The sequence below is a fragment of the Lissotriton helveticus genome, chromosome 7 (assembly GCF_964261635.1).
Source record: "Lissotriton helveticus chromosome 7, aLisHel1.1, whole genome shotgun sequence".
NCBI lineage: Eukaryota > Metazoa > Chordata > Amphibia > Caudata > Salamandridae > Lissotriton > Lissotriton helveticus.
Window position 1 is genome coordinate 1,614,040,443 of NC_136068.1, and position 24,746 is coordinate 1,614,065,188.

At 45.5% G+C, this 24,746-nt stretch overlaps 1 protein-coding gene across 1 annotated transcript in view; it reads left to right on the forward strand.

Annotated features, from left to right (window-relative positions):
- The first annotated feature begins 839 nt into the window (after positions 1-839).
- Positions 840-24,746, forward strand: part of LOC144770602 (ATP-sensitive inward rectifier potassium channel 11-like) — a 47,783-nt gene continuing 23,876 nt past the window's right edge. The window contains exon 1 of the mRNA XM_078655280.1: positions 840-898. The gene's annotated coding sequence lies outside the window, so the exon portion shown is untranslated. The remainder of the gene's footprint in view (positions 899-24,746) is intronic.

Genomic DNA, 24,746 nt, shown 5'->3' on the forward strand with positions numbered 1-24,746 from the left:
CGCCCCTTGAATGTGGGCCACTTTTTTCGTCATTGCCCGGGCCAAATTGTGATCCCAATCCGACCCTGGTTATAGCCGTTCAATATCAATACACATTTGGAATCGAAAGCTTTCGACCCCTGAATGAGAGGATGTGGAGCTTCTGGGTCGCGTCCATATGCTTGTGTAACGTAACCGGTGCTCATAAAGCGCTCCAATATCTTCGGGTCGAGTTCCCGCTATATAAATCTGCATTAAAAAAATGACTAAGAATTACATCAACAACTAACTAGCAAAAGGGTTACGCATTGTGTCCTAGAACACGTAGCTAGTTCAAAAGGGAAACTGAAAGTGAAGTTGAACTCGGCAAACAAGTAAGAAAGAAGCCACCAGCCAACGTAAGCAAGGGGCAACCCGGCAAGCCCATCAACCACTGGCTATACATCAGGCTTTCTTTTAGCAACAGTTGGTAAAGCTTGTTTTCGCCATATCATTGGCTAACATATAACCCTGCTTTTTTGTGACGGCTGATCCTGAAATCTCTATTGGTCATCGGTGTAGCTGCTCGATACTATCATTCGTCAAAAGCATAATATGTATGCTTTCCTGTTCTTAGATCCAATCAGAATGCAAAGCAGTCATTGTGCTGCACAATGCGAGTCTAATGCTCAGCTATCCAATCAGAATTGGGAATTGTTCAGCGTGGTTTAAGTCAATGAACGAACAGTATCTTGCCAAACGGCAGGTTTTCTCTGTGTTCTGCAGCCAATGGCAATCAGCAGCGACAGCTGCTTGATCGAATGGGGATGCAAGGTCCAGTCCTGCCAACGAATGGGGTGGAAGCTTTATTCCGGGGACGAGAAATGCTCGTGAGTAGTGCAACATGAGCAATGGAGGGTCCTGTAAAGGCGGTGGGCAGGTAAGGCGAGCGGAATGAGTGTAAGCTAGGGAAAATAAGGGTAGAATGTAGGGACGGGTGAGAAACTGGGGGCGTGGGAGAAATGGCCGCCAAGGACTAGTAGGTATGGAGCAGGTGGAGATGTATGGAGCTGCTGAGTAGGGGCCGTGGAGATGGGGGAGCAACGTGCTGGAAAGTGAGCCAAGAGAGCACAAACAAAGTGAAGGGACACAGTACGTAGGTTTGGACGACACCTGGAAGGGTGATAAGGTGGATTATGCATTCTCTCACTCCACCCCACAAGTGACTGTGTGAAATGATGTAATATGAACCCTCGTACAGTTTCCATTCCAAACCCCACGCGGTGTCAATGCAGGCTTTCCATCTTCTATTTACTGCATATTGTCTCGTTTTCCTCTCATTCCGCCTTTATTTCCTTCAGTGTTTCGATTCCCCCTTCCCCTTTATTTTCTTCATTTATTCACAACATAGTTCAAACTTGAATTTCTCCCTGCTCGTTCTTTCTTAAATTAGGCATCATTTTGACTACCCTACTTCGTGTCCTCCTTGCCCCTAAATATTTTGTCCTTTCCTCTTTTTTCCTTTCTCTACAGCTTTCTTCCTTCTGGCTCCTCTATATCATTTCCTACATCCTACATTTCTTTTTCTCCTTTCAGTCCTTGATTTATTAGCTCTCCTATCCTTCTCCTATATTTGCTTCCTTTCTCTATCTCCCTCCTCCCTTTGTTTCCTTCACTGCTTTATAGTTCCCCCTGCTACTCTCTTCCCTCGAACTTTTTACTCTGCAATTCCTCCCTATGGAGCATACTGATAGTTGTAGATATTTAGCCTATTACACTGGCGAAATTGGTAAACTTCTCAAAGTAGAAATTCTTGAAATTTTGCATTGCGTGTTTTTGTGTAATTGTTCTTAGCCCGATTTGCGTCTCACAAAGAAACGGCTTGTGAGATACCAGTTGGAAACTGGTTTGCACAGGAATTGTCTCTGCCAAAAGAAAATTTTTTCTCCTCGAAATAGTCTCCTGCCGGTAGCTATCAAGATTTATTTACACAAGGTGATAGGGTGGGGGGCGGAGGGGGGATACAAAATTGTCTCATGATACCGGCGAATTATATTTCACTTTAAACTTTGCAACATGTTCATGCAATTTCATGAAAGTTCGCGAGAAAAAAGGATGCAGTTCCGAACAAACCTAGTTTGAATGGGATATTATTAATCTTTCTCTTTTAATGTGCTGCTCAAATAAATCAACCCACAAAATAGCATGCACAAATAATCGTATTACACTATATAAATGTTAATAATTGGCAGTTATGAACCACGCAATAAAATAGAATTCTTTTAGCGTCTAATATTGGGTGTTAATTACCACTCATGTTATCGGCGGAGAAGAATCAATTAGTAAGCCGTACATGAAATCCGTTAAATGTAAATATGGTTTGTACACAGCCATACAAGTATTACGTAACCATTACATAAAGGAACACATCCAGATGAACTTTATACCAAATGTTGTTGAATGTATTGCTGCTGATGTGTTATAATTATGAATTTCAATAAAATATTTAAAAAAAATACTTTTCGGGATAGGAACTTGTGAGAAGCACGTTCTATGAGAAGTTCATCAGAAGACATTAGTTACACTGTACTCTCTTATTAGGATTCGGATACTACTAGAATTACAGGTTACATGCAGAGCTTTGCAGCAGGCACATTAACCCTCAAAACCTTTAGTCTGAAGGACCGTGCCAACTATCATATTTCCAGTGCAACATGTGTTTTAGTTATGTGTACAATTCCATACAAGTATTTCTTCCTCCCCCTCGGGTGGTTGCTCCCTTGACTCACCTGTATCGCAACAGTTAGTGGGGTTAGAGTCTACTGATATAGTCTTGGACATTGGGAGTATTATCAACATTGACACCAACCAGGCCTTGGGTGAAACTGCAAGTGTCTTAGTCCCCAGTAAGGTTCACATTAGCAACCTTAAAATTGTTTCGTGGCATGTGGCAGGTCTGCGAAACAAGCTTTTGTTATCAGATTGGAATAGCTTTATCGATGGGTATGACATTTGTATGTTCCAGGAGACATGGAGCTTGGAACCTCTGCATAAGCAGGGATTTTCTTGCTTCCATGTACCTGCTTCCTCGGTTGGACGTGGCCGTCCTTCGGGTGGGCTTACGGTATGGGTAAGGGTTGATCTTAACCTTAAGATTACTCATCACACGTCCTCCTGTCTGGATATTATGAGACTCTATATTGAGGGTGTGAATGGTGCCCCCGCTTGGGAATTCTTTAATGTATATGCAAGAGGTACTCAAGGGGGGGCCAAGTCGTCTATCACTGATATTTTAACTGACTTGCTGAGGCTGTGTGCTCCTGACTCCTTAGTCCTGGTCGCTGGGGACTTTAACTGGTCGTTCGAACCTTTGGCAGTAGATGATATTCTTGGAGTGCATGAGGATGATGCACATTGGGGCGTCCCGTTTCTTACCCTCAAGCCTGTGAGGAGATGGTCTCCTGTAGTCATTCAATTGAATGCTCTAATGGTTGAAACAGGTCTAAGAGCTGCCAACGGCCGTACTACCTCCGATGCTCAGGGAGCAAATACCTACAATAGAGTATCGTGCGAGAGTAGGATTGACTACATAATGGTAGACAGGAGGGCTTGGAAGTCAGTGGTGGATATGGTCATCGTACCATCGGTGGAGAGTGACCATAACTCCCTGTCCCTTACATTGCTAGATCCATGGCACAGAAGGGAGCGTATATCATCAAATAGCGGGGGGCTAATAACCAAGCAAATTTTATCATCCAACTGTAATAGATTTCTTAAATGGCCCAAGTTCTGCCTGGACGAACCTAGACTGAGTGCGCTGGATGGTATTCTTGACGCGCAAACAGTAAGGCTATCAGTAGCATGTAATGAGGCGGCTGGGCCAGCAGAGGTAGAAGCCATCTATACTGCCACTATGGATCAGATTGGCAAATTGTTTATGGTCCCACCCAAAAAGAATCTGGCAACTATCAAACCAGCCCAGAACTGGTTTGATAGTAACTGTAGAAGGAGGAAAAACAATCTAATTATTGCCATTAAATCTTTTAATCCAGCATCTGTCAGGCAGGCCAGGATGTACTATAGACAGGCTATAATAGCCGCCAAAAAGGCTTGGGAAGAATCCAATTGGGAAAACCTCAGAGATGCAAGCCAAACTAAGAATGGTAACTTATTCTGGGCATTAGTTAGAAAATCGACTGGCTGCGACTCGAACCAAATTCCAAATCATATTACAGATAGAGAATGGTTTGAACATTTTTCAAAACTCTATGGTGGGAGTGAACTGCCCAGAGTCCCAGGGCATTTGGGCGGTGCTCTGGATGTTGGTTCCCGGCGGCTTGTACCAACTAGAGTTGACAAAAAAGAGGTCCTTACGGCAATAGCTAAAATAGTATCTGCTAAAGCCCCAGGACAGGACGGTGTGCCAGGTGACCTTTTTAAAGCCAATCCCGACGGGTAGGCAATTTACTTTACTACTTTGATAAATGCACTGCTAGCAGGTTCACCTGTTCCTAACTCATGGAAGGCGGCTGAGGTCATTCCTATCTACAAGAAGGGCCCTAGGGAGGATCCTGCCAACTATCGCCCAATTAGTCTCATAGATGCTGGGCAGAAATTGGTTGGCAGGGTTCTCCTGGAGAGGATCCTTTTGTGGGTAGAGGAGAATAACATCATCTCTCCTTTTCAGGCAGGCTTTAGGGCATGCACAGGCACAGTTGACCAAGCATTTAGGTTATTACTCCTCCATTGGAAGGTGGTTACCATTGGCAAAGGCGGTCTTTATTTGGCATTTATTGACTTAAAGACCGCCTTTGACCTGGTTCCTCGAGACCACCTGTGGTTAATCCTGGAGGAGATTGGGATCCCTCTACCAATCCTAAATCTTTTGGCCCGCATGCATGACGGCACCTATGCCCGTATTAGATGGGGATCCCAAGGCCAAAAAACTGATAGAATACTTGTGAACCGAGGGGTACGCCAGGGCTGCGTGTTAGCCCCAACACTTTTTTCGTTATTTGTGAATGGTGTGGTCTCTTTTTTGCTTGAAATAAATGCAGATGCTCCGGTTTTGGCGGGTGATAAAGTGCCCACCTTGCTTTTTGCAGACGACACGTTGTTGGTTTCAAAAACCCCCGTGGGTCTGCAAAAGTTGTTGAACCGCTTCTGTTTGTTCTGTAAGCTTAGGGGCCTTGTCATAAATACCTTGAAAACTAAGCTCCTTTACTTTAACCCAAGTAAGTCTTCCAGATCTACCATCTCTCTCGATGGAGAACCACTGTAGCGTGTAAAAGAATTTGACTACCTGGGAATTAGGATTTCACAAAACTTAAAGTGGCAGCCACACATTGATAAAATGGTCTTAAATCATAGATGGGTGGTTGGTGCACTAGGGCGAGAACATCGTATGTCCATCTCCAAACCCATTGCTCCTGCCTTGGATATCTACGCTGCAAAAGCTGTGGGCAGCGCCCTCTATGGTGCAGAGTTGTGGGGTTTCGATTGCGTCAACAGCCTGATCACCTCTGAGAATAAGTTCCTTAGGGAGCTTGTATCCCTTCCTAGGGGCACTCCCATAAAAGCATTATTGAGTGATCTGGGTCGTCATTCCATTAAGGACCTAGCCAGGCTACGGCCTCTCTTATACTGGGCTAGGTTATGGCGGACCCCAGAGCTCTCAAAGTACTTAGATGGTTTGAAAGAGGTCATGAATCTTAATGGCGCCCATAAAATTAATTGGATCCGCAATATAAAGAAGCTTCTGCACGAAACTGGCTTGCCAATTGATTGGGAGCTCGGAGTTCCTTTATCCAAGGCCGAAACTAAGCGAGTTTACTGGAATTGGGTTGATGAACAAGATCTAAGGGACCCAGCCCAAGGAAGGTTGACTGAAGCGTTTAAACAGCATAAACCTAAACCTCGCTTGGAGCCTTACCTGGATTTTATCAAGAAACCGAGAGACAGATCCTTATTTATCCAGTTCAGGTTGGGAAACCTCCCCCTCCACTAGTATACCTGTAAGTGGCAGCTCCCGTACCAAACCTCACCTGACTGCCCAATTTGTGAAGGTGTCATTGAAAGTATCGCTCACGTCTTCTTTGTATGCCCAGCCTATGTAAAACCCAGAAAGAAATGGCTTAAAACAGTGTGTTTATTGCTCGGAACCAGGAATCATTCCTGCGCACTTAGAATACTCAAGGCTGACACTAGTACAAGCTTAGTGTGTGGGGTCGCCAAATTTCGGAGCTGGGCTTGGCTGATTAGATTAAAGGCTACGAGATGACCCTAGTTTTAAAATAATTTTTAATATTCGCAAAGCTGCTAATGTTTAATATGCCTTTTAAACTATTTATTGTAATACGAATGTTTTTAGTGTACCCTAATTTGTAAAATGTAACATTTATGAATTGTGGTTTTTATGTTTTGTATGTGCTTTTATGATATCTTGCATATCGAAATAAAGCTTTGATGATGATGATGATGACAATTCCATTCCTGAGAAAGTGATGGATCCACACAATAATCATAAATCCACAGAGATCCAGTACTGCATCTGTTATCCTTGTTGCACCATGCATGCACTGAGATGTAACTATTGGGGCATTTGTAAAGCTTTGATAATGCTAATCTTTGCTGATCTGCACCGTGCTCAGCTACCAAAAACTAATTTTCATGATAAACACTGCAGTAAATACAAGGCTTCTCTCTAAGTGCTGTAAATAAAATATGCCATTATTACCCTATTTATGGTACCGTATTAATTCACCTTAGAAAAATTGAATATTGTGTCTGCTTTTTCAGGTTCCGAAATCGGACTTCTAGAGCATTCAGCTCACTGAGCCATTCTTTCAGCTACACAAATAGAAATCTATAAAGCTCTGCGGTATGACCAGCGCGTTATGCTAGTGGAGTGGGAGAACCTTTTTTCGCCACTGATTGCTTCTTCACACCACAGGCATGCTTGTTCTTTGTGCTTTCAACCTGTATTTATATAGCAACATCAACTAGTGTCCTGGCCCTTCCCTTCATCACTCACTCAAACCCATAGGCCTTATTTGGTACCTGATTCGTGGCCTCCCCGTCTCAAGCTGCTTGCCACACGAATCCAGCGCCTGCCTGTCACTTCCTGCTGCAGCCGAGTAACTATCTTATTCATACATGGTTTCACTGACTGTGCCTTTGAGAGGACACCACGCCCCTCAGGGTGACAGGTAAGCCCGCCCAAAGCAGCACCTGTCCTTGCCTTTGAGCGCCTCTTTATTGCACTTACGTCCTTATTGGTTAAGTTTTTGGTACGCGCTGTGACGCCGCCTCTGATCATATAGATGGCACTAGCGTCTTTACTTTTGCATGTCTCAGTGATACGCATACTGCAGTTGGATTAATCCCTAAAATTCTGTGAACTCAACAGTGTTATTTTACGAATGGCGTAACAAAACCTTAGGGCCCCCTCCCTGCAAGAAATGTTGATGGGCCAGGGCCCATCACAACACACATAACCAATGGCTCCTCCCTGTGGGTAGGAGCCATTTTTGTTTTTCAGAAAGAAACCCTTGAATTGTGGGCTTGTTTCTGAAAAACAAAGAAGTTTGCCAAGTGGGCTGTAACAATATGACAGCCTACTCATCATTTAGTCTTGCCAAAAGCACATCTACTTCACCAATGGATACACTTGTGTTAAAGAGTTCCCCGTCGACAAAGTAAAGAGCTATACATAGTGTGGGTTGTCTTCCATAGGGAGAGGTAGCAAGGGTTACAGAATAATCTACGTTCTATTATATGACTTGCCTTTTTTGGCAGCATGTTTATCACGCAGTTACAGATATTGCCAAGATGCCATTTTGCTAATTATCCAACTACAGCACACATTGCCACATTATCAGACTGAATAAACTATGTACTTAAAGTAGCTAAAACATGGAATGGAGGAACACACTAAACTGACTGATGGACTGGTTGAGCAGAACTTACTGGGGATTTTAGGAAAGCTTAAACATGGACATGTGGTTCTTCATTTTCTTTTTCATAACTAGAGGGTTCACTGTGGTAAGATGGCCAGTGTACAAGACTGAAAGCCTTAAACAAAATGTGCTGTGGGCCGGGATGACAGTGTAGCCTTAATTGGGCGAAGTTGACTTGAACACATTTTTAAAACGCTACAGGAATGTTTGACTGCAAGATTTTGTACACATTAGAGGTTCCCAAAGAGGATTCTGGGAGGCCCAGATAAAATGTGTAACCGTAACCTTGTCATGAAAAAAATGATGCTTTGACTAACAGGAAGCACTTGTAAATCAGGCAGTAACGGAAAGATTATTTTTAAAGAGACAGCTGGTGGAAGCAGAAGAAAACAGATGTATTGTTCTGGCTAGCCATTAGGAGTCATTTATCCAGAAGAAAGAATACGTGTACAAAATAAGCAATGGCTTTGACTTACTCATTCGGAAGGTACAAAATCTCAGTCTTGTCTGAGTTCAGTTTGAGCTAATTTTGACACATCTTTCATTCTGAGTCAGAAAGGCGTTCGGAAAAGCAGGGTAGGGCTCACATTTTCATCAAGTGCCCCTTTCAGTTAAAAAGACCCCTTGCCAGAAGGGGCCCCCACAGAGTTGAAAGGGATGAAATGCTGGTGCTTCATCTCTCTCTTACTGCTGCACTGAGCTGTTTGGAATGGCCAAAGCGGGCAGCCCAGCACCCTCAACTTAGGTGTCCTTGTAAAGTTATCAGATCACCCTGAAGTCCTGCTTTAGTAATATTAGAAAAACCAAAGGGGATGATGGACGGAGTGTTAAACATTGCAACCACTCACCCCTAGTCAACTGATCTGGGTTTAATCCATCATCATTCTTAAGCTCACTCCGCCACCCCAGTTCAGACATGGCCATATGCAAATCAGTCTGACCCTGTGCCTCATGGGAACAGTCCAGTCCAAACTGCCAAGCCATGTTTTCCCTGGACTGGAAACAAGCATCCTGGGACTGGTTTCGGGTTCATAACCCTCATCAGCCAGGCTATCTTGAATCCAGTGGCAACATGAGCAAGGGACCAAGGTCTGGGCATACCCTGCCAACTTAGGGCGAACTTAGCAAAACCAAAGGGGTTGATGGACGGAGTGTTGAACATTGTAAGCACTCACCCCCAGTCAACTGATCTGGGTTTAATCCATCTTCATTCTATAGCTCACTCCGCCACCCCAGTTCAGACATGGCCATATGCAAATTAGTCTGACCCTGTGCCTCATGGGAACAGTCCAGCCCAAACTGCCAAGCCATGTCTTCCCTGAACCGGAAACAAGCATCCTGGGAGCGGTTTCGGGTACATAACCCTCATCAGCCAGGCTATCTTGAATCCAGTGGCAAAGTGAGCAAGGGACCCACGTCTTGGCATACCCTGCTAACTTAGGGTGAACTTAGCAAAACCAAAGAGGATGATGAACGGAGTGTTGAACATTGCAAGCACTCACCCCCATTCAACTGATTTAGGTTTAATCCATCATCTTTCTTTAGCTCACTCCGCCACCCCAGTTCAGACATGGCCACATGCAAATCAGTCTGACCCTGTGCCTCATGGGAATATTACAGCCCAAACTGCCAAGCCGTGTCTTCCCTGGACCGGAAACAAGCATCCTGGGACCGGTTTCGGGTTCATAACCCTCATCAGCCAGGCTATCTTGATTCCAGTGGCAAAGTGAGCAAGGGACCCACTTTAAATCAACTCTGACAATAGTATATAACACATATAGACAAACAGTGCTGACAAAAAAGAAATAGTGCGCCACACTCATCCACTTATTCTTTGTGTTGAGAACTCAAAAATGTTGGTTTCTTATGAAATCGACACTCACTCATTGGTATAAGAAGCGTGACACAATTTCACATTTAATTCATTGGTGTATATTAGTATATTTGGGCCTCCTGTATTACTGAAGCCTCACTGAGGCCCCTCCCAGGAGTGAAAGTATAACAGTTAAATGGGACAAGACATAAGCAAACATAAAAAAAAAAAAAGAAATGCGCTTACTGAGTTTCATCAATTGTTCCTGAAATTGGTGTGCAAGTGAGAGCGTCTCCCTATAGTCACACACTGTGATACATAAAGACGGAACACATGTAAAACATGGCTCCATTAATTTTTCATGCGGCACCCCTACACCGATATACATCTTCAATGTGGGACTCGGCTTGACCTCCTGCCGGGGATGCGAGAAAGTAATGCCCAAGCAGCAAGTCTCCCCCTTCTCTTGTCTCGACCGGCCCTCACTCACAAAGACTACTCATGTCTTAAAGGTCGAGACACTGCCACCTCCTCGTTTCGCTGTGTAGGTGCCGGCTCCCTTTGTGGTCTCGGACTGTATACTCGTCTTCCTGGTCCCGGAATCCCCGGTCACTTGCACCAGCCTTCTTTTACTTAGAACCCATACCCCTTTCCTGGTTGGGAGGATGAAGCCATATTGAATGAGGGTTTAGTTGCTTCTTAATGCTCCAAAAATCGCCCGGTGCATCTGTTTTTTCCTGGAAATTATCAGAACTGCGGTTGCACGTGCCATAAGCCTGCTTGCACCTCGTTATTTATATATTTCAAAAGATAAGTTGTAGGAAAGTGCCACTTTTTGCATGGGTGCCTCCACTTTATGCCAAACTGTTAATGTACTTTGACTGAGTGTGCCCTGGATTCATGCCAACCAGGCACCCAGGACCTATGTTCTTTCCCCAAATTGTATTGTTGCAAAACCAAATTTGCAACTCTCTGGCCACATGTAAGTTCCTTGTAAAAAGTACTATAGGTTCCAAGGGCACTGTGACCAGAGAAGTCCTCTAAAGGCTGCAGCACTTATTGTACCACCTTTAGAAGCCATGTACCTTTACACACACACTGCCTTTGCAGACCCTGCCAACTTAGGGCGAACTTAGAAGCCATGTACCTTTACACACACACTGCCTTTGCAGGCCCTGCCAACTTAGGGCGAACTTAGCAAAATCAAAGGGGATGATGGACGGAGTGTTGAACATTGCAAGCTCTCACCCCCAGTCAACTGATCTGGGTTTAATCCATCATCATTCTTTAGCTCACTCCGCCACCCCAGTTCAGACCTGAACGCTATTTATTCTCTCCTCGGGAGCTGGTGTGATGGTTAGTACTTGTCATGTGAATCCGTGACGTTTTATTGCGGAAGTGAGTCGACGTTAAACTACGAAGTGACGAACCTGCGCAAATCATGGAACTGAAGATAGGACTGGGCCGTAGTTTAACGTAGACTACTTTTATCAGTAAAATTGCACATTTGGTCAGTGGAAAATGTGCAGTCTGTACATTACAATGCACTACAATGCCAAGCGTTAGTAATATATTTGCGACAGTGTTCTCCAATATGCACCACTGACTACATACAACACCCTTACCGCTCTCCTGCAGAATGAGGGTGACTCAGTTACTACACTTGTTCTTTGTGTGACACAGGGCTTGGTCGCCCCACTCACTGCTGCCGCTCCTGCCTGCCTTTGCCGCCTCCTGCCTGCAGATTCCTTCGCTCGCTGCCCGCTGCTCCTGGGAATTTCCCGCTGCTCCTGGGAATTTCCCGCTGCTCCTGGGAATTTCCCGCTGCCACTGCTTCTTGGAATTTCCCGCCGCTGCCTCCCTGCGGCCCTGCCCCCCTGTGATTCCATTCGCCGCCCCGCTCCCGCCACCCAGCTGCTCCTCCCTCCCGGCTCCTTACTTATGACGCCCCCAGAGCGACTGCGCAGCAGACGCGCGCAGCGGGAGCGCCGATTGAGCGCCGAAGGTGCGCCAAAAGTAAGCCCGTCTGCGCCCGTCCGCGCCTGGCCCGCGCCCAGCGCCAGGACCCCTGGCCCTCCCCGCCGAGGCAAGACGACCCGACTGACCTACGACGCCGCCACTCTCAACGCACTCAATGCCGGCCGGACCCACGCCTGCTGCCGAGCCACCCCGAGACGCACCCACGGACCCTTCACCTGCTGCACCTGCAAGTTCACCTGCCTCCGAACCTGCCCCGCACCCGCCAAGACAAACACCAGCAGCAACCACCTCAAGTGCATCCTGATCAACACCCGCTCCGTCCACAGACACGCCGTGGAACTCTGGAACCTCCTCGACGCTACATCACCGGACGTCGCCTTCCTCACGGAAACCTGGATGAACGCCTCCTCTGCACCTGACATCGCCATCGCCATCCCGGACGGGTACAAGATCATCAGGAGGGACCGCATCAACCAGACCGGAGGTGGCATCGCCATCGTCCACAGGAAAACCATCCGCATCACGACCGACGCCAACGACTCCTTCGCCGCAGCCGAACATCTCCACTTCCAGATCCACACCGACCCTAAGACGACCCTCAGAGGCACCCTCGTCTACAGACCCCCGGGACCACGCACACAATTCAGCGAAGACATCACAGACTTCATCAGCCCGCACGCCCTCCCCTCCACTGACTACATCCTCCTCGGGGACCTCAACTTCCACCTGGAGAACAACAAGGACCGCAACACCACCGCCCTGATGGAAAACCTCGTCAACCTCGGACTCAAGCAACTGGTCAACACCCCCACCCACTACGCCGGCCACACGCTTGATCCCGTCTTCTCTTCCATAAAGTACATCACCTTCAGCCACGCCACCGGACTCCACTGGACCGACCACAGCTGCGTCCACTTCAGCTTCAAAAGATCCACGACCCACCACCACCCGCAACAGGTACCTCACAGGAATTGGAGCAAGATCACCGCAGACCAGCTCACCACCTCCCTCAGCCAGAGCCCACCCGCCAACACAACGGACCCCAACGAAGCAGCCCGCAACTTCACACAGTGGCTGACCGCCTGCGCCGACGACCTCGCGCCACTAAAGAACCCTCCCAGCAGACCCAGAAGCAAGAAGGCATCCTGGTTCACCGACGACCTCAAGGACTCCAAGAAGACCTGCCGCACCCTCGAGAAAGCCTGGCTCCTCGACCGGACCACCGACAACATGACCGCCCTCAAACACGCTACCCGCAAGCACCACCAGCTCATCCGCACCACCAAGAAGAAATCCCTGAAGGAACGACTGGACAACAACGCCCACGACAGCAAAGAGTTCTTCACTATCGTCAAGGAGTTCTCCAACCCCAGCACCGGCACCAACGACATCACTCCGTCACAAGACCTCTGCGACTCCCTCGCCTCGTTCTTCCACCGCAAGATCGCCGACATCCACAACAGCTTCGGCGCCCCACCCACACACCCAACCGTCGAACCAACGCCCCCCACCGCCACCCTTCGCACCTGGACCACGGTGACCACCGAAGACACAGCCCGCACGATGAACACCATCCACTCCGGATCACCGACCGACCCCTGCCCACACCACGTCTTCAACAAGGCCGACTCCACCATCGCACCCCAACTCCGGAACATCATCAACGCCTTCCTCAACACCGCCACCTTCCCGGAGAGCTGGAAGCACGCCGAGATCAGCCCCCTCCTGAAGAAACCTACAGCGGACCCCACCGATCTCAAAAACTTCCGCCCCATCTTGCTCCTCCCTTTTCCTGCTAAAGTCATCGAGAAGATCGTCAACAGACAGCTGACCGCCTTCCTCGAGACGAACGGATCCCTCAACCCCTCGCAGTCCGGCTTCAGAGCCAACCACAGCACCGAGACCGCCCTCATCGCAGCCACCGACGACATCCAGACCCTGCTCGACAAGGGGGAAACAGTGGCCCTCATCCTCCTGGACCTCTCCGCTGCGTTCGACACGGTCTGCCACCGCACCCTAGTCCAGCGCCTCAGCAACATCGGTATCCAAGAGAAGGCACTGGAGTGAATCATCTCGTTCCTCGCCGGTAGAACACAAAGAGTCCGCCTCCCCCCGTTTCGCTCCGAGGCCAACGAAGTCATCTGCGGCGTCCCGCAAGGATCTTCACTCAGCCCCACCCTCTTCAACATCTACATGAAACCTCTCGCAGCCATCGCATGCCAGCACAACCTCAACATCATCTCGTACGCCGGCGACACCCAGCTTATCCTCTCCCTCACCAGAGACCCCGACACCGCCAGAACCTGCCTACACGAAGGGATGAAAGACGTCGCTGAGTGGATGAAGGACAGCCGCCTGAAACTGAACTCGGACAAGACGGAAGTCCTCATCCTGGGATCTTCGCCCTCCGCCTGGGACGACTCCTGGTGGCCCCCAGCCCTGGGCACCGCACCCAAGCCAACCGACCACGCACGCAACCTGGGCTTCATCCTGGACCCCTCCCTCTCGATGACCAGACAAGTCAACGCCGTCTCCTCATCGTGCTTCAACACCCTGCGTATGCTTCGCAAGATCTTCCGCTGGATCCCGACCGAGACCAGGAAGACTGTCACCCAGGCACTCGTCACCAGCCGACTGGACTACGGAAACGCCCTCTACGCCGGAACGACAGCCAAGCTACAGAAAAGACTCCTGCGCATCCAGAACGCCTCCGCCCGACTCATCCTGGATGTCCCCCGACGCAGCCACATCTCCAGCCACCTGAGAAACCTGCACTGGCTCCCCGTCGACAAGAGGATCACGTTCCGGCTCCTCACCCACGCACACAAGTCTCTCCACGACCTGGGCCCCAAGTACCTCAACGACCGCCTGACCTTCTACACGCCCACCCGCCAGCTACGGTCCACCAGCCTCGCCCTCGCAGCCGTACCACGCATCCGAAGAGCCACCGCCGGAGGAAGATCCTTCTCTTACCTGGCTGCCAAGACTTGGAACTCCCTCCCCATCCACCTTCGGCTGACCCAGGACCATCTCGCCTTCAGGAAACAACTCAAGACCTGGCTGTTCGAGCAGTAGCATACCCCTCCTCCCAAGCGCCTTGAGACCCTCCCGGGTGAGTAGTGCGCTATACAAATGGCATGATTGATTGATTGATTGACAGTTGAATTTTTCCAAATCACTGTCACTTCAGTGATGCAACACTGATGGCAGCACTCCCAGTTTGAAAATTGTTACAGCACCACTGCCTTCATGTATATAAGACTGGGCCCCCACACAGCGCAGGGGCTGGTGGGTTTATCCGTATGCTCCTGTATCTTACATATGCATATGTCACTGAACAGTGGAGGCTCCTCCGCTAAGGCGGAGGAGCGTTGCCCCACTGAGCAAAAAGGAAAAATAAAATGACAATAAGCTATCGTTATTGTCATTTTATTTTTCCGATTGCATGCAGTCAGTGGCCTGTGTGGGGCGGGGCGTGGCTGGCCAGAGCAGTGGAGGAGTGGTTTGCACTCCCACTGTGCGCATGAACTGTTTTCTCTGCCCTTTTGGGCCAACCAAACAGTCCATGCGCACTTTGCATGTTCCTACCAGGCTGCATTACACAGCTTGGTGAGGAACATGCACAGGCTCCCTATTCCAGTCCGAGCACCGATCCTCAGAACTCAGACCTATCACAATGCTGCATTGCAGCATTTTGATTGGCTCTGGGTGCTTCTTGCTGCCAGCCGGACTGCAGAAAACAAGAGGACGCAGGGGAGGCAGCGGCCGGCCGGACGGCCGTTCTAAGGTATGTGTGTTTTTTCTTTTGTTAATTAATCTCCCCCTGCCTCACCACCCCTGTCTGGTAGCAGCCGCTACTGTCACTGAAACACTTTCCGAAGTGTAAGTAATGGTTCTTTCTGCTCATAACAATGAAAATGGTGTAAGCAAAAGAATTGCAGTTACATCCCCTCGTGGAGGCACTCCTAGACGTTCATAGAAATGACTCTATTGTTTTTCAAAATTCAGGTTTATTCCAAACTTGTTTTGAACATTGTAGAAAGGTTTTCTCTGTCTCATAAGTATGCAGATATTGACATCATATCCATACGATGAACAACCATATTTCTCCAATGCATTTCGGGCTGCACGCCCTCTATCAAGGAGAAGCTAAAAAGAAGAAAAGATGAGCCCGAATCAGGGTGAAGGAATGAGACAAGAAAATCAAATAACAATATACTCAGTGCCGATCAAAAAGTGAGGTGACGTGACAATCACAAACAGCGTGACGAGAAATGACCTAAGGCGGTGTACAGACGCGACAAGCGCGTGTGAAGATTAATGATCGGATAAGGTCGTGTGGAAGATATAACCGAAAATAACATAAAACGTGTTCGATTGGTGAAAGTCATTACGGTATACAAACGCGGCAAGCGCGTGTGAAGATTAATTGAAGTCATTACAGCGTGCAAACGCGATAAGCGCGTGTGAAGATTGATTATCATATGGGGTCGTGAAGGAGATGTACGCTCCCCGGGTGAATTACTTACTTGGTGATTAACGCCGTGGCGGTCAGTAAAGATAACGTGACGGTCTGAAGATGCAGGGAGGTGCATCGGGAGGTTGAATACATAAGTAAAGACATAAAAAACGGACTAGTAAATTAAAAGGTAGTGGCCATCTTGGAATGGGGAAGAAAACAGAGAAACTGAAGGCGGACTAATATGGAGGGAAGTGGGGAAATATAAAAGGTATAATAAAATGAAAGACATAAAAGGTACGATGAAACAAACTAAGAGATTGAAATAGAGAGCAAAGCACAACAGTGAATAATAGTAAATTACAAGTAACAGCTATATTCTACACGATCATTAAGACCATGGGGCTTAAGGGTCTGTAGGCGGAAAGTCCATTCTAGTTCTTTCTGCAAAAGTAGCTTGCGATTGTCAGTTCCTTCCTTTCGTGGAACACATTCAAGAACAGTAAACTGAAGTTGTGCAATAGTGTGATGGAATTCTTGAAAATGTGTTGCAACATTGGATTTCTCATTTTTGGTTCGGATGTTGGACTTATGTTCGTTAATGCGAACCTTGATTTTTCTTTCAGTCTTGCCAACATAAAGTTTACCGCATGGGCATTTTAGGGCATAGATGAGATTTGTGGAGTCACAAGTTGCGTTTACTCGCAATTTAATGGAGGTCCCCTTCATAGGATGTTTGATTTCATTTCCTCTCATAACGCAATTACAATTGTTGCAGTTGTGACATGGTTGGGTCCCTTTGAATTTTTGTGGAACTATAGGTGGTGTGGAAAGGATTTCTTTGATATTCTTGCCTCGAGTGTAAGCAAACAGTGGGGGGCTATCAAAGATATTCCGAAAGTCTGGTTCCATCTGGAGAATGGGCCAATGATTTAAAATAATTTTTTTGAAACTGTTGCTGGCTGTTGAAAATTTAGAGACTAGAACCATGCGTTGAGTGGGAGGTTTGGTCTTTTTGACTAGACTTTGAGGTCTAGTGACGTTGGCAACTCGGGTCTCAGCGTCATTAATGATTATTTGGGGGTATCCTCTCTCAAGGAACCGTTGGTGCATTTCCTTGATCCGACAAGTGTAAGTGTCCTGTTCCGACACGATTCGTTTAATGCTCAACATTTGTGAATAGGGCAGATGTTTTTTAAGAGACCCTTGATGGAAGCTTTGAAAATTAAGTGTATTGTTGCGATCGGTTATTTTTCGATGCAGATCTGTGATGATGGACTGGTTCCAGATTTTAACTTGGACGTCCAAGAAAGAGATTTCTGTGCTGCTTGTTACCCATGAAAGGAAGATTCTTGGATCCTTGGTGTTGAGGTCCGTGAGCGCTATAATAAGTTCTTCTTCTGAACTAGCCCATAAGAAAAAAAGATCGTCTATGTATCTTACATACATTCTCAGTTTGCCTTGAAATTTGGGATTCTCATATATATAGTTTTTTTCAAAGTTCTCCATATATATATTCGCGTACGTTGGAGCCGCGCAGTTTCCCATGGCCATTCCTGTGAGCTGGAGGTACCATTTATCTTTGTCTTGGAAATAACTATGGTAAAGTGTGTAGATCATCAACTCCATTAAAAATGTTTGCATTTGAGGGTTGATGTCGCTTATGAGTAAGGCTTGTTCCACTGCTTCAATACCTCCCTGATGGGGTATGGAGGTGTATAATGATCTGACGTCTGCAGTACATAAGATCAGTGATTCATTGGCCAAGTTTTCGATTAAAGAAAGCTTATTCAAAAATTCAGTGGTGTCTTTTATATAGCTTTGTGCTTTGATGACTAAAGGTTGCAGATATCTATCAAGATATTTTCCAGTTGGTTCATGAATCGATCCTTTAGTGGAGACAATTGGCCGAAAAGGTGGATCATGGAGATTTTTGTGAATTTTTGGACTCATGAAGATTTTTGGACATCTCGGAAAATCTGTGATTAGGTATTTTTTGGTGCGATCTTCAATTATTCCTGATTGGTGTGCCCCATTGATGATGTTCAATAACGAGTCCTGGAACTCTTTGGTAGGATTGTTCCGAAGTTCCATGTAGGTTTCTGGATCTTGGATATGTTCATTTAAACGTTGCTCATACATAGTTGAGTTCATAATCACGAGCGCTCCTCCCTTGTCGGCTTTTGCACATCGGATGTTGGGGTTGTTGGCTAAAGACTTTAAGGTATCTAAATCCTTCTGTGAAGTATTACGATGTTTCCTGAATTTGTTGAAATTCATTTTAGTAAGATCATTTTTGACAAGCTTTTCAAACAGATCAATGCTTTTGTGACTTTGAGGGGCTAGGTAGTTGCTAGATGGGCGTAGGCCCCTGAGCTGGTCACTTCTAGTATCGATAGTCGGCGGTACGATGTTCTCAAAGAAGTGTCGTAGCCTTAGTTTCCTAGTGAGCTTGAAGGTACTTACTTCCAACTCAAGTAAATTTGTGTGGGTGACTGGGACAAAAGAAGTACCCTTCTCAAGGAGGTTCATTTGATGTTCCGAAACGTTAGTGTCAGAGATGTTAATCGCTAAGTTGGTTTTTTGGGCTTCGGATCTTTCTTTGTGACAGTGCTTCGTGTGTTCGGAGGGCTTCTTTCCGAATCTTTTCTTCCTGCTCCTCCGGGGTCTGTGATTGTGTCTGGGCCTAATCCTAAAAAATGAGTAGCGTTGGGTTGTTCTGTTTCAGTGGTAGAAGAGGATGCCTGGTCATGAGAAGGTGGACGAGCCGTAGAGGTCATGGTGGATGTTTTTTGTAATGGACGTTGAGATGTATCACTCCCTGAAGAGGAGGTGTCTGTTTGGGTGTTGTAAGGTTTGTTCCTTCGGCGTTGGGCGTATACATCGGCCCAAGTATATACTTCATCCAACTTGTAATCAAGCGTGTCCCTTCGGTACTTGCGGATCTTGCGTTCATTGATCTCTCGGTGGTGTTTGTCTAGGATGGTTTTTATGTCTTCAAGTGTTGAGGCTAATTCTTCTGGTGTAGATAGGTCTTTAAGTTGGCTATCAGTTTCTTTGATTTCTTGTTCAAGGTCTTTTAAGATGCCAGCCAACTCCTCAACAATCAATAAGATTAGGTCGAGACTACATTTGTTTAGTATTCCGTTCCACTTGTCTTTGAAGTCCTTGGAATGTTTACAAAGTGACGGCTTAAGAGCTATACGGAGGCCACGTGGGATTCTTAGGGCTCTGTGGTACGTATATCCGCCAACCGGCAGCGAGCACGCCCACCAATATAATGCAATTTGAAGAAATTTCACGAAGTACTGAAGCGAGGGCTCACACTCTCGCATATGATGATAATGAACGCCAACGAATCTATGGTTTGATCGAAGAAGACATCAGCCCGAGTACACCTTCCCGTAATAGAGAGCAATGCCTGAGACAACTTATATACTTATCAAAACGCCACATTAACCAAAAACTACACGCAAGTACGTTACTGAAGTACCACAGAGCCCTAAGAATCCCACGTGGCCTCCGTATAGCTCTTAAGCCGTCACTTTGTAAAAATTCCAAGGACTTCAAAGACAAGTGGAACGGAATACTAAACAAATGTAGTCTCGACCTAATCTTATTGATTGTTGAGGAGTTGGCTGGCATCTTAAAAGACCTTGAACAAGAAATCAAAGAAACTGATAGCCAACTTAAAGACCTATCTACACCAGAAGAATTAGCCTCAACACTTGAAGACATAAAAACCATCCTAGACAAACACCACCGAGAGATCAATGAACGCAAGATCCGCAAGTACCGAAGGGACACGCTTGATTACAAGTTGGATGAAGTATATACTTGGGCCGCTGTATACGCCCAACGCCGAAGGAACAAACCTTACAACACCCAAACAGACACCTCCTCTTCAGGGAGTGATACATCTCAACGTCCATTACAAAAAACATCCACCATGACCTCTACGGCTCGTTCACCTTCTCATGACCAGGCATCCTCTTCTACCACTGAAACAGAACAACCCAACGCTACTCATTTTTTAGGATTAGGCCCAGACACAATCACAGACCCCGGAGGAGCAAGAAGAAAAGATTCGGAAAGAAGCCCTCCGAACACACGAAGCACTGTCACAAAGAAAGATCCGAAGCCCAAAAAACCAACTTAGCGATTAACATCTCTGACACTAACGTTTCGGAACATCAAATGAACCTCCTTGAGAAGGGTACTTCTTTTGTCCCAGTCACCCACACAAATTTACTTGAGTTGGAAATAAGTACCTTCAAGCTCACTAGGAAACTAAGGCTACGACACTTCTTTGAGAACATCGTACCGCCGACTATCGATACTAGAAGTGACCAGCTCAGGGGCCTACGCCCATCTAGCAACTACCTAGCCCCTCAAAGTCACAAAAGCATTGATCTGTTTGAAAAGCTTGTCAAAAATGATCTTACTAAAATGAATTTCAACAAATTCAGGAAACATCGTAATACTTCACAGAAGGATTTAGATACCTTAAAGTCTTTAGCCAACAACCCCAACATCCGATGTGCAAAAGCCGACAAGGGAGGAGCGCTCGTGATTATGAACTCAACTATGTATGAGCAACGTTTAAATGAACATATCCAAGATCCAGAAACCTACATGGAACTTCAGAACAATCCTACCAAAGAGTTCCAGGACTCGTTATTGAACATCATCAATGGGGCACACCAATCAGGAATAATTGAAGATCGCACCAAAAAATACCTAATCACAGATTTTCCGAGATGTCCAAAAATCTTCATGAGTCCAAAAATTCACAAAAATCTCCATGATCCACCTTTTCGGCCAATTGTCTCCACTAAAGGATCGATTCATGAACCAACTGGAAAATATCTTGATAGATATCTGCAACCTTTAGTCATCAAAGCACAAAGCTATATAAAAGACACCACTGAATTTTTGAATAAGCTTTCTTTAATCGAAAACTTGGCCAATGAATCACTGATCTTATGTACTGCAGACGTCAGATCATTATACACCTCCATACCCCATCAGGGAGGTATTGAAGCAGTGGAACAAGCCTTACTCATAAGCGACATCAACCCTCAAATGCAAACATTTTTAATGGAGTTGATGATCTACACACTTTACCATAGTTATTTCCAAGACAAAGATAAATGGTACCTCCAGCTCACAGGAATGGCCATGGGAAACTGCGCTGCTCCAACGTACGCAAATATATATATATGGAGAACTTTGAAAAAAACTATATATATGAGAATCCCAAATTTCAAGGCAAACTGAGAATGTATGTAAGATACAAAGACGATCTTTTTTTCTTATGGGCTAGTTCAGAAGAAGAACTTATTATAGCGCTCACGGACCTCAACACCAAGGATCCAAGAATCTTCCTTTCATGGGTAACAAGCAGCACAGAAATCTCTTTCTTGGACGTCCAAGTTAAAATCTGGAACCAGTCCATCATCACAGATCTGCATCGAAAAATAACCGATCGCAACAATACACTTCATTTTCAAAGCTTCCATCAAGGGTCTCTTAGAAAACATCTGCCCTATTCACAAATGTTGCGCATTAAAAGAATCGTGTCGGAACAGGACACTTACACTTGTCGGATCAAGGAAATGCACCAACGGTTCCTTGAGAGAGGATACCCCCAAATAATCATTAATGACGCTGAGACCCGAGTTGCCAACGTCACTAGACCTCAAAGTCTAGTCAAAAAGACCAAACCTCCCACTCAACGCATGGTTCTAGTCTCTAAATTTTCAACAGCCAGCAACAGTTTCCCAAAAATTATTTTAAATCATTGGCCCATTCTCCAGATGGAACCAGACTTTCGGAATATCTTTGATAGCCCCCCACTGTTTGCTTACACTCGAGGCAAGAATATCAAAGAAATCCTTTCCACACCACCTATAGTTCCACAAAAATTCAAAGGGACCCAACCATGTCACAACTGCAACAATTGTAATTGCGTTATGAGAGGAAATGAAATCAAACATCCTATGAAGGGGACCTCCATTAAATTGCGAGTAAACGCAACTTGTGACTCCACAAATCTCATCTATGCCCTAAAATGCCCATGCGGTAAACTTTATGTTGGCAAGACTGAAAGAAAAATCAAGGTTCGCATTAACGAACATAAGTCCAACATACGAACCAAAAATGAGAAATCCAATGTTGCTACACATTTTCAAGAATTCCATCACACTATTGCACAACTTCAGTTTACTGTTCTTGAATGTGTTCCACGAAAGGAAGGAACTGACAATCGCAAGCTACTTTTGCAGAAAGAACTAGAATGGACTTTCCGCCTACAGACCCTTAAGCCCCATGGTCTTAATGATCGTGTAGAATATAGCTGTTACTTGTAATTTACTATTATTCACTGTTGTGCTTTGCTCTCTATTTCAATCTCTTAGTTTGTTTCATCGTACCTTTTATGTCTTTCATTTTATTATACCTTTTATATTTCCCCACTTCCCTCCATATTAGTCCGCCTTCAGTTTCTCTGTTTTCTTCCCCATTCCAAGATGGCCACTACCTTTTAATTTACTAGTCCGTTTTATATGTCTTTACTTATGTATTCAACCTCCCGATGCACCTCCCTGCATCTTCAGACCGTCGCGTTATCTTTACTGACCGCCACGGCGTTAATCACCAAGTAAGTAATTCACCCGGGGAGCGTACATCTCCTTCACGACCCCATATGATAATCAATCTTCACACGCGCTTATCGCGTTTGCACGCTGTAATGACTTCAATTAATCTTCACACGCGCTTGCCGCGTTTGTATACCGTAATGACTTTCACCAATCGAACACGTTTTATGTTATTTTCGGTTATATCTTCCACACGACCTTATCCGATCATTAATCTTCACACGCGCTTGTCGCGTCTGTACAACGCCTAAGGTCATTTCTCGTCACGCTGTTTGTGATTGTCACGTCACCTCACTTTTTGATCGGCACTGAGTATATTGTTATTTGATTTTCTTGTCTCATTCCTTCACCCTGATTCGGGCTCATCTTTTCTTCTTTTTAGCTTCTCCTTGATAAAGGGCGTGCAGCCCGAAATGCATTGGAGAAATATGGTTGTTCATCGTATGGATATGATGTCAATATCTGCATACTTATGAGACAGAGAAAACCTTTCTACAATGTTCAAAACAAGTTTGAAATAAACCTGAATTTTGAAAAACAATAGAGTCATTTCTATGAACGTCTAGGAGTGCCTCCACGAGGGGATTTAACTGCAATTCTTTTGCTTACACCATTTTCATTGATATTTCAAAATGTGTGACGGTCACACTACCCTCGAGTGCACCCTCTCCAGCAGAACCTCTTAATCAACCTCAAATTAAATAGTGCTGTGCACCTACCACCCATTTTTTCTGCTCATAACACATTAATATATGTTTCAAAAAGCCCCAGTAATAAATAAGTTGAGGTTACGGTTACAAAGTAAAAAATGATTACCTCTGAAAATGGCCAATTAGCTACACAACTATACCTTGCACTGCCATGAAAACTGTAACTGCCCAACAAATGCACGGCTCACGACAGCACACATGATATGACAGATGACATCACAAATCAGATAACCAACTTTAATGTTGACATTACATATCACCTTACCATTGACATTATGGATGACATCACTATAGACACAGTACAATTTCTTTTTTTGGGAATATTATTTAACGATGTGTTGTTCAGTTCGGCTAGACGCCGTACGAAGACACGCGCTGTGATTTACTTCTGGATTTTTCTCGTAGGTTCGAACTCGGGAGACTTACCAGGCTCTAGGATTTACTTTCGTGTTCCTCGACAATGATACATGACAACCTCCCTTTATTAAGGAATTTGAACTGATTAGGGCGTATGGCCTTTGGACCTTTCAATTTATTGTTCTGCCATCTTTTAACTTATACATGATTCGTTGCCCTAATGAAGTCTTCTGGCATATGTGCCTGACGAAAAATGTGTTGGCAAGATCCTTTGGCTTTTGAACTGCTGAAGAATTCTTTTCTATGGATTGTGGCAAGAATCTTTACATTGGTTACCCTATGGCTGGATTGAACTGTGAATTGATATAAAATGAAGAAATCATGACATTGGAACAATAAAAGAAGAAATTAAACTTTACAAGCTGGAAAGGAGTGTTATTGATATGGACTCTTATAATTGCTAGCGTTGCTCAGGTTTGGAAATTGTGTTTGTGCCTTAGGATAGAATTTTGTCTATCTGTTCATACAACTCTTGGTAGTGGTTGTATTCTCACCTTGGAGCATATGCTAGCTTGTAATACTGATAAAAACTTGTCTACTATTTAGCACATTTTCTCCCCTACTGCCATTCTGTGTGTGAAGTGTTTTATTTAACGATGTGTTGTTTAGTTCGGTTATTTACTGGTAAAAAATGTTGTGGGGTCATGAGCAGTGCAAGTGATGGGTTTCATGGTGAGGAGACGACTCCCAAATAGCTATTTTCAGGGTTTGTTTTGTATTATTTATGATTGTAAATATTCATCCGGAGTGGGGGAATTAAGACAGAGTCAAGAGTGTTTCCCATATTAACTT